The following is a 14,175-nucleotide window of genomic DNA, read 5'->3' as shown; positions in this document are numbered from 1 at the left end:
AGAGAGAAGAGAGAAGAGAGAAGAGAGAAGAGAGAAGAGAGAAGAGAAAGGAAAGAAGAGAGAAGAGAGGAGAAGAGACGAGAAGAGAAGAGAAGAGAAGAAGAAAAAAAAAAGTCTCTAATCCTGTTGTAGAGCCCTGGGCATAACTTGAGATAGCCCTGAAACATCTGCAGCTCCAGCTGAAGCCATTCACTCCTTCCAGCACTGTTCAGGTACAGAGCAGGACACTGAAAACCAAAGATCAGTGGGCAGTAATGTTGTTGCCCTTGGACACACAAGTGCATTCCAGCAGGAATGCCAGCATATGGCTTTTTGTGGAGATCTTTGCTTTGGCTTTCAAAACATTCAAAAAATGACTGAGAACATCATTCACATCAAAAATAACAGAGGTTTTGTAACACTGCACATGTTCAAAGCACTGTCAAGACTTGAATTCACACAATGCTTCTGGGAACCAACATCCTCATCCTCCATCCCACCACAAAGTACAAATATTCACAGGAAGTCTGAAGGCAAAACTCCTTAACTTTCAAAATCTTCTCTTTTCACGGAAAATATTTTTTACACAGAGCCAGAAAACCCCAAAATAACTGTCCAGGATGAGTTTTCCATTTTCACGTGAAGTTTATTTTTCAGTAAAATCCTTTTCTGGTGAGACTCTTCTCATAAGAAAATTTCAGCCACCTCTACTTGAAACGTTCATACAGTCCAGGTGGTAATATCTAAACACACGTGGGGACGACTAATTTCCAAGTGCCTTTCTCAAGAACAGATATCAAGACACTGTTGCAGCCGTCGTGTGATTGATCCCCATCTGCTTCTACTCACGATGCAGCTGCATCTACACACACAGTGTCATCAGCATGCCTGCAAGCTCTTGGGGCCAACTTAACTTTTCAACATATCTGAAAAGCATTTGACTATTCATCAAGTGCAAAAGCTTGTGAGGCAACCAAGCTCGAGATGTGATGTCGTCCTAATCAACATCTCATTGGGACCTGTTGTCTCAGCCTTTCTGGGATGTTTCACCTGAAGTCACATTCAATAAAAGAATTTAGAGAAAACAACAAAACAGTGGCTTGAATTTCCTTTGTGAGCAGAGAGCCTGAGTAACACATCTATAAGGAGTTGGGCCTGTAATAATTTCTGATGAGCTCAATCTCTGTTAACTAGCATGGGGATCTAGTTTGTATCGTCACATCGGAGCAAATACAACATTTTAAACACAAAAACCCTAATTTTGTTTATAGATTTAAAATGTGGTCACACAGTTAATGTTATATACAACATCCTTTTTTAAGTCTATGCTTTTTCATTACTGTCTCTATCATGCTCTCCCCCCCAGCCCTAGTAAGTGCCAGCAGTTTTCAAGCTTACAGCACTGAGAGGCAGTATTTTAGTCACAACTCCTGTAAATATGAAAAAAAAAGGTGATAAAAGGTGAGCTTGCAGAGGTTTTGTAGCCTGATATTTCTCCATTTGTCAGAGTTACATTTGATAAGGCACACCTAAATTGTAACACTCAACCAATATCAGATCCTAAGTCAATATTTATTCCCTAAAGCTATGCGTATTATTTTGCTACCTTGTATTGCCTACTGGTATTTTTCAGATTGAGGATAGTTGTTGACAGAAAAGGACTAAAAAAGGAAAATATAACAAAAAAGGAAGATGACAATATACGGTCTCAGCTCACAGAAATACCCATCTCTAATCCTCTGGCCTGCTTAGTTTAATTTTAAGTCTTTATTATATGTAAGCCTAGATATTATGTACCCAAACTTTTTCTCACTGAAATCAAAGCACGTTTCATCACTGTCAGTGTTAGCATATCCCTCCAGTACCCCACAGCTTTTGATTCAGTCTCTGTCAAAGGTACCGAGCTTGATGCTGAAGTGCTGCTGTGAGTTTGCCTTTTTAACTTGAGGGACGTGGGGGAGCTGTAACACTGCCAGAAAGCAGCCTCATTTGTTATTAACAAAACCCATATTTAGCAATATGTCTCTGAAGTAAAAAGGCACATACTTTCATCTTAACAAAGCCCCATTGCTGTACAGTTGGGTCCCCAGGGACCTCTGGATCCCATTTTGCATGGCCAAATAAGGTAAAGCAAGAATTTGAAAAATGCAAACCTGGCCTGAAATCCTAAAGTTTCACACAGCTTTGAGGAGCTATTTTTAGGATTTGTTAACCTTTTGTTAAACATCAGAGGATGCTGCAAAGACTTCTTTTTGTTACTTCTCCCTGAATACCTAACTTCCAAAAAAATATTCTAGAATGTAAGTGAACTTAAAGGAGATGAAGTGGTTGGAGACCAGGGTGGAGAGCAATAATGGGAAGCAATATTAAAAACAGTGTTAAAGCTCCACCTGAAATTAAAATGGTGAGATTTGTCAACAGATACTGAAAATAAATTCTCCAGATTAGAAGCAAGCACCATAGCACTGTTACGAAGTATGCATAAGAGGGAAGCCATCAGGCTTATAAGATACTAAATTTGTTTGAGGCTTTTAGTTCCAGCCTATCACTGTTGAACTCCACAACTTTCCTTGTGAACAGGTAGCCAGAGAGGTTTGTCTCCCCAAAAATTCAACTATTAGCCACACGCGGGATAAAAGATCCAATGAATATTCTGTGATTGCATGTGAAACACCTGTTTTGCAAAGATTTTCTACAAAGGAACTCTGACTCGATCTTCCTCTAGGCTTTTTTTACCACAAATACATTACCTCTTGTCCTCCAGCATTGTCTATACCTCATGACTTGTTACGTCTGAAAAGCATGCAGCTGTTTCATGGAAACTCAGAGATCAAAATCCCCATTATAAATTGAAACTACAGGCATCTGGGACATGGGAAAAGCAAGCAGCTGCCTACTGTTCTAGAAGAAGTATGCATACACCAGAGTTACTTAGCATCACATACAAAAAGTGCAAGAAAACCACCATGGATACTATGAATATATGATCAAATCATCATTTAAGGGGGTGGAGAAGGCCAAGTTTCTCAACAAACAGGAAGGAAAAGCAGAAACTCGATATATATATATATATATATATATATATGGAATTTGGAGAAGTGACTAGGCATTGTGACTGAGAAGCTTTTCTTGGTTTCCCTGAGAAGTGAAAATATGGTCAAAAATTTTTTTCATAGCATGACCATCTCTGGTAGTGTCCCATAAGATCACCTTACCAACTGTTCCTCAGCTGGCTGCTAATTTCTGTGGAAGCGCCATACCATTTCAGTTATCTTAGCACACTGCTTGCTGGTCTCACACAGATATTGAGGAAATACCTTGAATCCATGCAGAACAAGCAGCTGAAGGTCATTAGGGAAAAGAAGTTTTTCACATCCAAACAGGAGTTTTATACATAAAAAAAAAAAAAAAAAAATCTACAGCAGATTAGCAACTCAACCTGTTAATGTGCTAGCTAATCAATTCCAGCATTGTCATATTAGCAGCACACTTTCCTTCATTTAGGTTTAGACCCCCTGCACCAAGACACTTCTTGAGAACTGAAGCTCCCAAAGGTGTCAAAGCCCCAGCCACAGCCAATTCGTTCTGGAAGCATTTGTTTTCTGAGTCAAACTGAGGAAGACAGTCATACCATAAACAAGGCCTCATAACATAACCAACAGTTGCCTCCCTGTTCAGTATAATTCAAGATTTAAAAAGGTCACATGGAATTCTATAAATATCTATAGATTATCTATCTACATTTTGTTTATATACACAGACCTCTAGCTCAGGAGCCAGGGACAGGAAAAGTAGATTGTACATATCTGAATATCAGCAAATCATAGATTAAGGTTGGAAAAAGACCTCCAAGATCATATGGTCCAACCATCACCCTACTACCAATGTCACCCACTAAACCATGTCCCTAAGCACCACATCCAACCTTTCCTTAAACATCCCCAGGGACAGTGATCGTATTACTTTCCTGGGCAACCCATTCAAGTGCTTGACTACACTTTCTGAGAAGAAACGTCTCCGTACTTCCAAGCTAAACTTCCTCTGGCACAACTTGAGGTCATTCCCTCTAGTCCTATCACTAGTTATCTGTGAGAAGAGGCCGACCCCGAGCTCCTCACACCTTCCTTTCAGGAAGCTGTAGAGAGCAATAAGGCCTTCCCTGAGCCTCCTCTTCTCCAGACTAAACAACCCCAGTCCCCTCAGCTGCTCCTCAGAGGACTTGAGCTCCAGGCCCTTCACAAGTTTTGTTGCCCTTCTCTGGACATGCTCCAGGGCCTCAATGTCCTTCCTGTAGTGAGGGGCCCAAAGCTGAGCACAGCACTCGAGGTGCAGCCTCACCAGAGCAGAGTATTCCTGAAGCTAATCCTGATATTCCATACTAATCCTGATATCATGTCAAGTTTGAGGGTCCAGGACAGAGGTGGTCAATGTTTCCAGCAGAATTAGGCTCCAGCAGGTACAGTCATGAGTTGGTATCATGAGATGATGTGCTGGAAGTAGGCTTAAAGAGGAAGTGGGGCATGGAAAGCATTTGGGCAAGAGACAGTAGAAATACCTTCCTATCTATAGTCAGTCACATCTGGAACCTCACCAGGTATGTGGCACCAACAGTCCTACTGGATATGCACAGAAAACTGCTGAGCCCAATTCTTTGGCTCATTGCTCACACTACCACATCACATACAATCCCCCCCCCCCCCCCCTCCCCAAGGAAAACCACATCAGAACAGAACAAGAAAAACAAAACACTGGTGCTAGTCCTATTTCTGCTAGCTGAAGTGAATGAAACTAAATAGGTCTGTGTATATTTCATGTCTGTCTGCTTGGATACCTCAGTGCAGAACAAAAGGAAATTTTATGCCTAAAACATTCGCTATAAACTGTTCTCTTCATTGGGATGAAGGACAAGACTGAGGACACATTTTCAAATACTGTATGAGTCTAGGGCTACACACATGCTTAAAGTTAAGGGTGTGCTTATATGACAGGCTTGGGTTGTAGATTGATGAGCCTGACTTCCTCATATTCAAGCAGGTTAATGCTCTTTGTGCTTGGCAAGGGCCTGAAGAACACTGTCCAAGTGCACGTCTTAAGTTACCCAGTCAAAGCAAGCAGATCTGGGCTTTGGCTGAACGCAGAGTCCAGGCTGAATTTCAGCTGGCTTTGCTCTAGGCCCATCTCTGCTTTCTTTTCTATTGCTCTCTAAATTCAGCCTTCCGCCTCACTTACAGAACCAGTGCTCTGCTCTTCACTTACTTCCTCCAACTTCACACTTGCAATTCCCAGAGGTGCCCTGTGTAGCTTTCCTTCTTATATAGCTAATTACAGTACAATTCTCCAGAGACAGAACTGCTTTTAAATATATATATATATAGAGAGAGAGAGAGAGAGAGAGAGAGATAGTCTTCTACCCATCCACCACAAAGCAGCTGCATGGAGAAACAAATCAATCCAAAGAAAGTAGTAACACTAGCCAATAAGTATTGAGGATAGGTAAGGAAAACAGGGAAGCAAGGGAGACAAAAAGGAAAAAAAAAAATAGCACCCAAAAACAGTTGTGTAATTTCTGAAAGTATGTTTCTGGAAGAAAATCTTTGCCTTTGAGCTTGGAGTACATAATTGGTAACTCTAAGTTTGCACACAAAGGATTCTTTGGGTTGGGGTTCTCATAGTCGGGGGAATACAAGAACTGGTGGAACTAGAGACTACACCACAGTTGTGGGGTTGGGAATTCAAAGCTCTATGAAAAGGGATAACCCTAGGAAAAGCTGAGGACTGAAGGTGTTTACTTGCCCAAGAAGTTTGGGAAGCAGGGCTGCTCTTTCTGAGCAGGAGACTAGCACGCTTTAGTGTGCTGAGCTTACTAGATGAGTTGCAGTAATGTACATGCCAGTTTATAGGCAGAGGAAATCCTCTTTTTATGGTTTCCATCCCCCCAACTTGTTCCTCCTCCCTAGAAATCTTCATCCTCCCAGTTGTGCCAAGCATCAAATGAGTTGCATGTGTAGTTATGCTGAGAGGGCAGGAACTCTGGGGAAGCAGATGGGGTGGGGAATCTGATCACCACCTTTTCTTTCCCAAAAGACTTTGTTGCAGGTTATTGCAACATGTCAAATTAGCAGCTACTTACAATTCACAGCAATTTTTAAGTAAAAAAAAAAAAAAAAAAAAAAAGTGTTAAAAATCAGAATAAGTACTTTCACATTCAACTGCAAAGATTAAAGGATAATTCTTTGCTGGTCACCTGAATCTGTTTTATGAAGACATCTGAAAGGCATTTTTATCAACCACTGAGCAGTATTTACTCATGAAGCTGTTCTAATTGCTTTGGAATGTGCACCCTGGCTGCTGGAACAGCTCGGTCCTGCTGATACACTAAACAAAGTAATGCTGGCTCATAGGACACGCCACTTTACAGTCCCCATTCTGAAGGTAAACAGCATGAAACTAAAAAAAAATAATAATAATAAAGCAAAGACTACACATCTGATGACTTTTACAAAGCTGCCCTAGATGCTCACAAGAGCAAACACATCAGCAAAAACAAACAAGCAAAAAAAAACCCACCATGACTGAAACCCTCGCAGATCAGTAATTTAGTACTCAACCTATTCTGCAGCTAGAAATTGCATAGATGAAAATGTATTCCTGTTTCCCCACTAAATCAGCATTTCAATCAGCATTTGGGATGCAAGCAGTCACGCGCCCAGCCCACAAATCAGCCCTGCCATTAGCATGCTGCCTTGCCCTCTCTTTAGAGGGAAACAGCTGAGATATTGGTAGATCAAAGATGATCTCCCCAGTCTCGCCTTAATCTCCTAAAACTGAAGCAGAGCTCTGGTCTGTGTTACACATGCCCAGGCTCACTAATATTCTACCAAAAAACCTGGAAATAGATTTATCTGCCTTCAAGATGTAGCAGACCCAAATACTGAATAACAAGCTGGGAAGTGCAGTGGTTTTAAAGGCACTTGCTCTTTTTATTTCCAAGTCCCAGTGTACTTTTCCAGACAGTACTGGAAAAGCACAGCATGGTCTTTGCTGTTGTACATGTCGATGTACGTACATGTTGTGGAAAATAAAGGACAAAACAGCCTGATCCTCCTAGTATCTATGCAGAGAGGATCCCCATACAGGTCCCCTTTGACACATGTCTAAGAACAGCCAAGTCAATCCCATATGCCTGGACCATGCTTTGAGCTGGTCTCTGAGGAGGAGGGAGCATCACCCCCACGCAGAGCCTGAGCTAACAGTCCTTGGAACAAGCTGCTTCAGACAAGCACAGGCCAGACTTAGGGATAAACAGCCTTAGATAGCCACTGCTCAGAGCCTGCAGACCTGGACATGCCTGCCCTTTCAGCACCAAGTTGCCACGTGTAAGAAAAACTCCAGCAGGTGTGGCAGTAACCTAGAATTATCCTCAGTAGGAAGCACCTCACTTGCCTTAAAATCTGTGCTTGACACAAGGGTTATGGCTTTTTAAGAGCAAGCTGTTTGCTAAGACAACAGGTAGGTACCAGCTTCAGTGCAGGCAGAGTTTGGAAAACAGTGAGGCAGGCTTAGAGGCTCTCAGCTGCGAGGAGAGGGCTCTTTTCTTTCCAGATTGATGCAACAGGAAAGCTTAAGCTTTCTACCTGGCATCCCATCAGTGACCCAGGTCTCCCTGTGGCTCTGTGGGCAGCTCTCTATGCATCTCCTTGCCAAACCCTGGCTGTACAGGTAGGGGGTCCTCGGCCTCCGACTGCTGCTGCACCTTTCCCCTCACGCTGAGGGCCCACGGTCTGCCTCTCCCGCGGGCCGAAGCAACAACACAAGAAGGAAAGATTTTAACTACCTAGTTTATTGCCAGAAACAGCCCCAATCAATTTTCAGTACTAGATGTATTGGCTTGTTTTCTTACTGGAAAGCAGCATGTGTTCCTCGTGCTGTGAAGGGACCTGACCTGGAGGAGAAAGCTTTGAGGCTGCAGAAGGGATCTCCCCACACGACCTTTTTAATCCTTGGCCTCCACTGCTTCAGTCAACATCGCAAGTGCCTTCCAGTATGACAATCACCATTTGTTGCTTAGGAATTAAACATTGACTAAACACATCATTCTGCATAGGCCATTGAACTGGAAGAATGTTTGGTGAGCTCAGCAGCTAGAGCTTTATTAACTGTCTCTAGTGACCTTCTCCTCCAGCACAGCAAATGCAACGCAGTGGCTTGATTTCAAATCCTTTCCAAGTGCTCCTTCTGAAACCCGCAATACCCTTACATCTCCAATACCACCCCCCAAAAAAGCTCATTCAGCAGGTAGATCCTAACTTACCTATCCCACTGGGGTATCAAGCTTACACGGTTCCACACTGTGTCATTGCCAGGTCTCTCCGGACTGGTGTATGTGTTCTGAAAAGCACCACCTGCATCTATTATTCCTTCTGCCACGCTGCTAAGTTGAAGTGCTGCAGTCCCATTTCAAAGGAAGACTGTTTCACCTAGTATGTCTGCAATGTTTAAGAGCACTCCAGAGCTAAAGGTGTGTTGAAACAGAACAGCCAACAGATAAGACAACAAATGGAGTTTTACAAACACCAGCAAGTCCACTCATCGGGCTGGATGATAACAGGACTCCAAAAATGTCCCCAGGGAAGGATACTCCCTCGCCAAATAGCAAAACAAGCACGAAATGCATCTTGGAGTAATTATATTCTGAGTACATGTCTGGAAATGCTGCTATGAGCTTCTCACTCTTAGACACTTAACAGAAAGAAAACACGATGTGAGAATTCTTGGCATTTTCTGCATTCTCCTTTTCCTTTACTTCACAAGCACCTTCGTACACTGAAGGCCAGCAAAAGAGAAGATCGCAGGAAAAAGGTACATATTTCCCTCAAATTCAGTTCTAATGTTTCCTGCTGTCACCTGATCAGGATGGCAAAAGCTTTGAATCTCAGGTGGTCATCTTGGTTGTTATTCAAAAGGACAGAAAACAAAGCAAGAATACCTCTATCACCCTGCTGGACCTGGGCTGTGTTCTGTTTTGTGGCGTTTTGCCAATGCTAACAATTCAGTAGGGTAGTTAAGTGCTTTTGAAACTAAAAGACAGCTTTCTACACTAGCCCTAGACCCATCAGCTCTGAAAAAAAAAGTCAGTCTGAACACTGTCTGAACCTGGAGCCAGAAAGCCATACCTAATCTAATTAAGTTCTCTTGGGGAATACAACTACATGTGCCAGCTACCTCTGAGCTAGGAAAACAATAGCACCAGCATTAATAATGAGAATCACTGGGCAGAGCAGACATGTCCTGACTGATGAGAATCCAGCAAGACAGGAACAAAAGAAGTCTGGGTATGGACTTGAGGTTCCTAGGATGAGACACTACCCATTTGCTCTCTCTCCTGTCCTACCGCATGTAGGATTCTTCAAGAAAAGAGTAAGGTGTGGCACACTGAAGTCTTACAGATGGTATCTTGGAGCATACGCTTGAGCCTAGCTTTGACCTCAGGGTCAGCATTCCCCAGGGAGGTGTGTCTCACTTGCATCTGCAGGAAAAGCGAGGTAGCACATGCACCCACTGCACTTAGCAGAAGTCATTTTCATATTCATACATGGGTTCAGTTTCAGTCTGCTTGCCCTAGTCTATTTAGATCTACTTCTTTGCAGTCCTTGGTACCATAGCAGGGGCATCCATCAAGCATTAATGAAAGCAGTGCAGCACCTTTGATCCGGGCAGGCATAATTATCACCATCATAATTTTCAGTATATTAGAAGGAAATCATGTTTTTCTCCTAAAGATAATGTGATTTCAGTTCACCACTTTGGTACTTTTTCATGATTTTGGCAAGGCTTGAGATACCACCAAAGAAAATCTCTGCTGTGACTTCCAGGGGTATCTTAGGTCCATGAATACCATTAAAACCACAGAGACCAAAAGCAAGATCCTGGGAACAGGGCAGGGCAACTGCCCCTCTCTAACAATGAGAAGAGATGGGGTAGGTAGAGACCTGGTACACCATGCTGGTGAGCCTCCGCAGCTACTGACCTGTGCCCCCGGGAGGTGGGGGACAGCAGCCACCTTCAGTGGACACACAGGTACATTTCAGGGAGGATAAAAGCAGTAGAAAGGATTTTTGTTCTTAGTTTTCCCAAAGTGCCCTAACCAAGCCTCACATCCAGCATAGCGGGAAAATGAGGATTTCAGGTTGACTGCCTGCTAGCCTTCTGCATATATAGTTCTAGTGGAAGCTCCAGTGTCCTCTGGAGGCTCAATTTCAAGCTTGTTTCTCATTCTCTGAGAGAATCATAGCTGCAACAGCTTCTACAGCCTTTTCTGCTCTGAGAGAGCTGGAATATCGTAACAGCACAGAACAAATTCACTGGCCAAGCTCATTTCATTTTGGGGTAAACAGAATTTCACTACAATCGTGATCTTGAGAAGCTCATTCTTTGGTGCATGTTATTAACACTGCCTGCATTATCCTTCAGCCCTGGAAAGGAAACAGCCTAGCCCCAAGACAGGAGGAAGGAAATAAAGGCAGAAGGGAAATTAAACTACTCTAAAGCCTACTCTAAATTCTTGGCGATAAGAACAAGAAGGAAAGACTTGAATTATCTCATTTATTGCCATAAACAAGCACTTTATTAGTGGTCTAATTTTCAGTATTTCTTTCCAAGAAATAGCAGTCTAATAAACATCTGAGAAAGCAGTCCCCCTTGTGTATAAGATCCAAGTGGCACCACCAAATCTTTCCAGACATAGTACAATGAAAATAAACTACCTGTTAGGAGTTATTAGAAGCTTCTAAATACATTCAGCTTTTGCTAGTGGAAACCAGTGTAGCAGCAGCCTCATTTTCCCTTTGTGAAGCTATCATTTTTAGCAAGTCTACGCTGAGTTTTGGATTTGTCTCGAAACTTGCAGCCTCAAAAAATCTGCCTGTTTTCAAGCGTTGTCAACGCTGTGTATGGCAACACACTGAAGATATCCAGTGTACAGGGGGTGAAAATTCTTGAGAAATACCAGCCCACCACTCTGAACACATCTGTTGTGTGTAACAAAGGCAGCAACATGGTGAGACAGCTTGCAGCATTCATCCTCAGACAATCTTGTTATCAAAGGTGGTTTTCAAGAAAGATTTATGGAGGACCAGAAGAGGATTATCTCTGCGATGCATGCTTTTGTTTTGGTGATGACCAAAGCACATTTTTTTTCCAGCATTAAGCACCATCTCACAGATGAGATATCTGTCTCTAATGCTTCAGAGTTTAAGTAATGACTCCTCTAAGAAATGCAAAATTATAGGAAAGAAACTCTGGCATGCAATATTTGGGCTGACATACTAGCGATTATTATTTTTCCTCTGAAGAAATGTCTGGCAAATTGTATTTTACTTGCTGCCAGGGTAGTCTTTCAAAGGATATGATCAAATCCAATTCAGCATTTTTACCAACATGGAACTGCATTTAACTTATCAGATGAACTTTGTACTGGATGTGATTCAAAGGGTGAATTTGAATAATTTGAATGTAATAATTTGTTCTCAAGAAACCCCCAAACCAAAAAAAGGCTTAATTTTTGGTTTCAAAGGGAAAACTGCAGCATGATCTCTGCTACGTACCTTTCAGCAGTTGTTTCCTCCTTTCTTTCCACTGCTCCAGCCTCTCTCTAAGGATGCCTTTTGTTTCTCCTTTTCACTTGTGATTTTAGGCTTGTTAATGTCAAGCTGGAAGACAACCCAGGAATACCCAAACCCAACCCTGGGCTGAGTTGTTATGAGCAAAGACAGAAATGAATGCTCAGTAGCAGAAAGTTCAACGAAAATATTTTTATCATCTTTAATTCTTATTTACAGACCTCACCAAACAAACAACGTATGTTTTTCTCCACCCAGGCTGCCAGATGATGACTTTGATGCAGGGAAGAACACCCCTTCAGGCAGTCTTTTATTTCCCTTTTCTTAAAGCAGATTTGCAAGAAGCAACATGATAAAAAAAAAACACTCAGTTCTCTTTCTTCTGTACTGTAGATAACCAGATTTTTGACCCAATAGGAATTGGTCTTAGGGGTACAAAAAGATAGGAAAGGCCAAGGTGCTGTTTGCAGTACAAAGCAGGGGCTGAGGGCATGGCTTGTCCTGCCGTTTGCCTGCCTCTCTGCTCAGCAGCCCCAAGCACATTTCCACGAACACTATCAAAACATCCTCGTGATCATAACAGATGAAATACCAGAGATCTCGACAACCCTCAGTGTCTGAGCAAACACAGAAATTACCCTTTCAAAGCTAAGCAAAAGATACCATCTGTGCTTTGCATGCACTGTTTAAGATTTTAAGCCATTTCAGCAAACTTGCAAGCCTTCACACGAAGATCCAGTCTCTGTTCAGCATCTCCTGACTCACCAGGACTCTTCCAAAGGTTCATCCAGCAGCTAAGGTGCCGGCTCCTCCTGCAGAGTGACCTTCTGCAATGACAGTGCCATACACTTCCACTCAATGCAACTACCGCCTAGCTACCTCAACGCACCAGTGACTACGGTACTGCCATGAGCTTCCCCTCTCCCCTGAAGGGACTGCTTATCGCAGGCACGTACAACAGCCCAAGAATGCTCCTCGGCTTCTTCTGCTTCTCAGTTAGAAGCCCTTCCTAAGCAGTTGACTCTTGCAATAAACAGCTTTGTTTTGTTCAATACTACCCACACACAAACCAAACAAAAATTAAAGGAACACAAAACAGACAGAATTTAAACCGAGTATTCACCTTTCAAGTACTAGCTACTTCTCAACCATCCAGAATTTCAGCCAATACCCAATTATGCTGAAAACTGTTTTGAATGGCCGTGATCAGCCACATGAACAATTCTGCCCCAGGAGGATTTTCTCCCTCGCTGCTGGAAGGAAGGGTGCCTGCTCTTGGGGCGCCTGTAGACAGAAGCTGTGCACCCATGCATCTGGCAGTACCTTCTGTCAAGCAGACCCCACATCATTCTGCAGGTCTTCCTCTGCAGACCCTGCGTATTTCTATTGCTGATACAGAAATACAAGAAAGGACAAAAAAATACCATTCTCTAAGCAGCCTTTAATACTAGTTGTAATTTAAAGAAAGTCTCTAAATTGATAGAGAGTTGATTTCCAGCATGATTCTCTTAATGTTTTACCACACAGCAAGTTACTTGTTATTACCCAGGTCAGTCACTGCCTTTCCCAGAAGACCCCCCCCATCTCAGCTTCAGGAGGAGGCACTGCTATCAACTGCATGGAGCAGAACAACCCCAAGTTGCAGCTGATCCCTCAAGAGCAGCAGCTCAGCTTAATAAACAGCAGATCAAAAAAATCTGTGTTTGTTCTTCCACTATTTGCCCAATTAAGAACTTGACCAATTTCTACATTTAAGCCAGAGAGAGAATTTTCAGTCAAATGCAAAATGTAACCTCCAACACAAGTGGCTGTTTTGCCACTTAACCGATGGGAAACATACCCAATTGTAACCACCACTCAGCTCCAGAGCCTACCTGCGTTCTGCTTACCTTCCAGCTACACCTGCAATTAGAGCAGCTGGCACCACGCACCAGGTGTCAAGCTGGCTTCCCTTCAGACAGTGTGGAAGAGTTCACACTCTCCCTGGCTAAAAATCTGCCTGCAAGTTCACTGGCACCTCCTAAGATGCAAATACTAAGCCACGTGCAACTCAGGAATGATTCTATTTAGAGCTAATCACAGGTTTATGCCAACAGTGGAACTCTGCATAAAGGGTATGCATAAATTTGTCCCAGAGCACAGGTCTAGTTTCTGCAGTCTCATTATATGCTTTGTAAAGCATGTCTTCTGTGTGCACGTGTGCATACATGCACGTGTGCCTTGGTACAACATTGCTGAAAGGCACCAGACTGAAGCACAGACACCAAGAGCTATTTAACCTACTAGGGAAGCCAAGCTATGAAATCATACTGATTCTTGCACCCAAAGTCCCCGTGAAGATATGTCATTTTTGACCTGGAAAGACAGAAGCTGAAGTTAAAAGAGTCACACAGCATGCTAGTTACCATCAGTATTTTTAATTTTTTAAAATACACGAAATGGCAACTTAATACTATTCACATTTGACTTGCACTGCATATGTAGATATTCATTAAAAACAACTGGAACATCCCCTTCCTACAGGACACTTCAGACAGATTATTACAAAACGCTGGGCTAGCTAGGGACTTGAGTCACT

At 42.7% G+C, this 14,175-nt stretch overlaps 1 protein-coding gene and 1 long non-coding RNA gene across 2 annotated transcripts in view; one reads left to right on the top strand and one right to left on the bottom strand.

Annotated features, from left to right (window-relative positions):
• The window catches only part of PHLDB2 (pleckstrin homology like domain family B member 2), a 110,710-nt gene extending 102,267 nt beyond the window's left edge, over positions 1 to 8,443 (bottom strand). The window contains exon 1 of the mRNA XM_035315139.1: positions 8,291 to 8,443. The gene's annotated coding sequence lies outside the window, so the exon portion shown is untranslated. The remainder of the gene's footprint in view (positions 1 to 8,290) is intronic.
• LOC118160444 overlaps positions 1 to 11,961 on the top strand; it is a 21,971-nt gene extending 10,010 nt beyond the window's left edge. The window contains exon 2 of the long non-coding RNA XR_004747500.1: positions 11,672 to 11,961. This is a non-coding gene — a long non-coding RNA (uncharacterized LOC118160444). The remainder of the gene's footprint in view (positions 1 to 11,671) is intronic.
• Positions 11,962 to 14,175: the final 2,214 nt, after the last annotated feature.

The sequence above is a fragment of the Oxyura jamaicensis genome, chromosome 1 (genome assembly GCF_011077185.1).
Source record: "Oxyura jamaicensis isolate SHBP4307 breed ruddy duck chromosome 1, BPBGC_Ojam_1.0, whole genome shotgun sequence".
Lineage (NCBI taxonomy): Eukaryota > Metazoa > Chordata > Aves > Anseriformes > Anatidae > Oxyura > Oxyura jamaicensis.
Note: the sequence above shows the minus strand (reverse complement) of the source record. Positions and strands in the feature narration are given on the sequence as shown.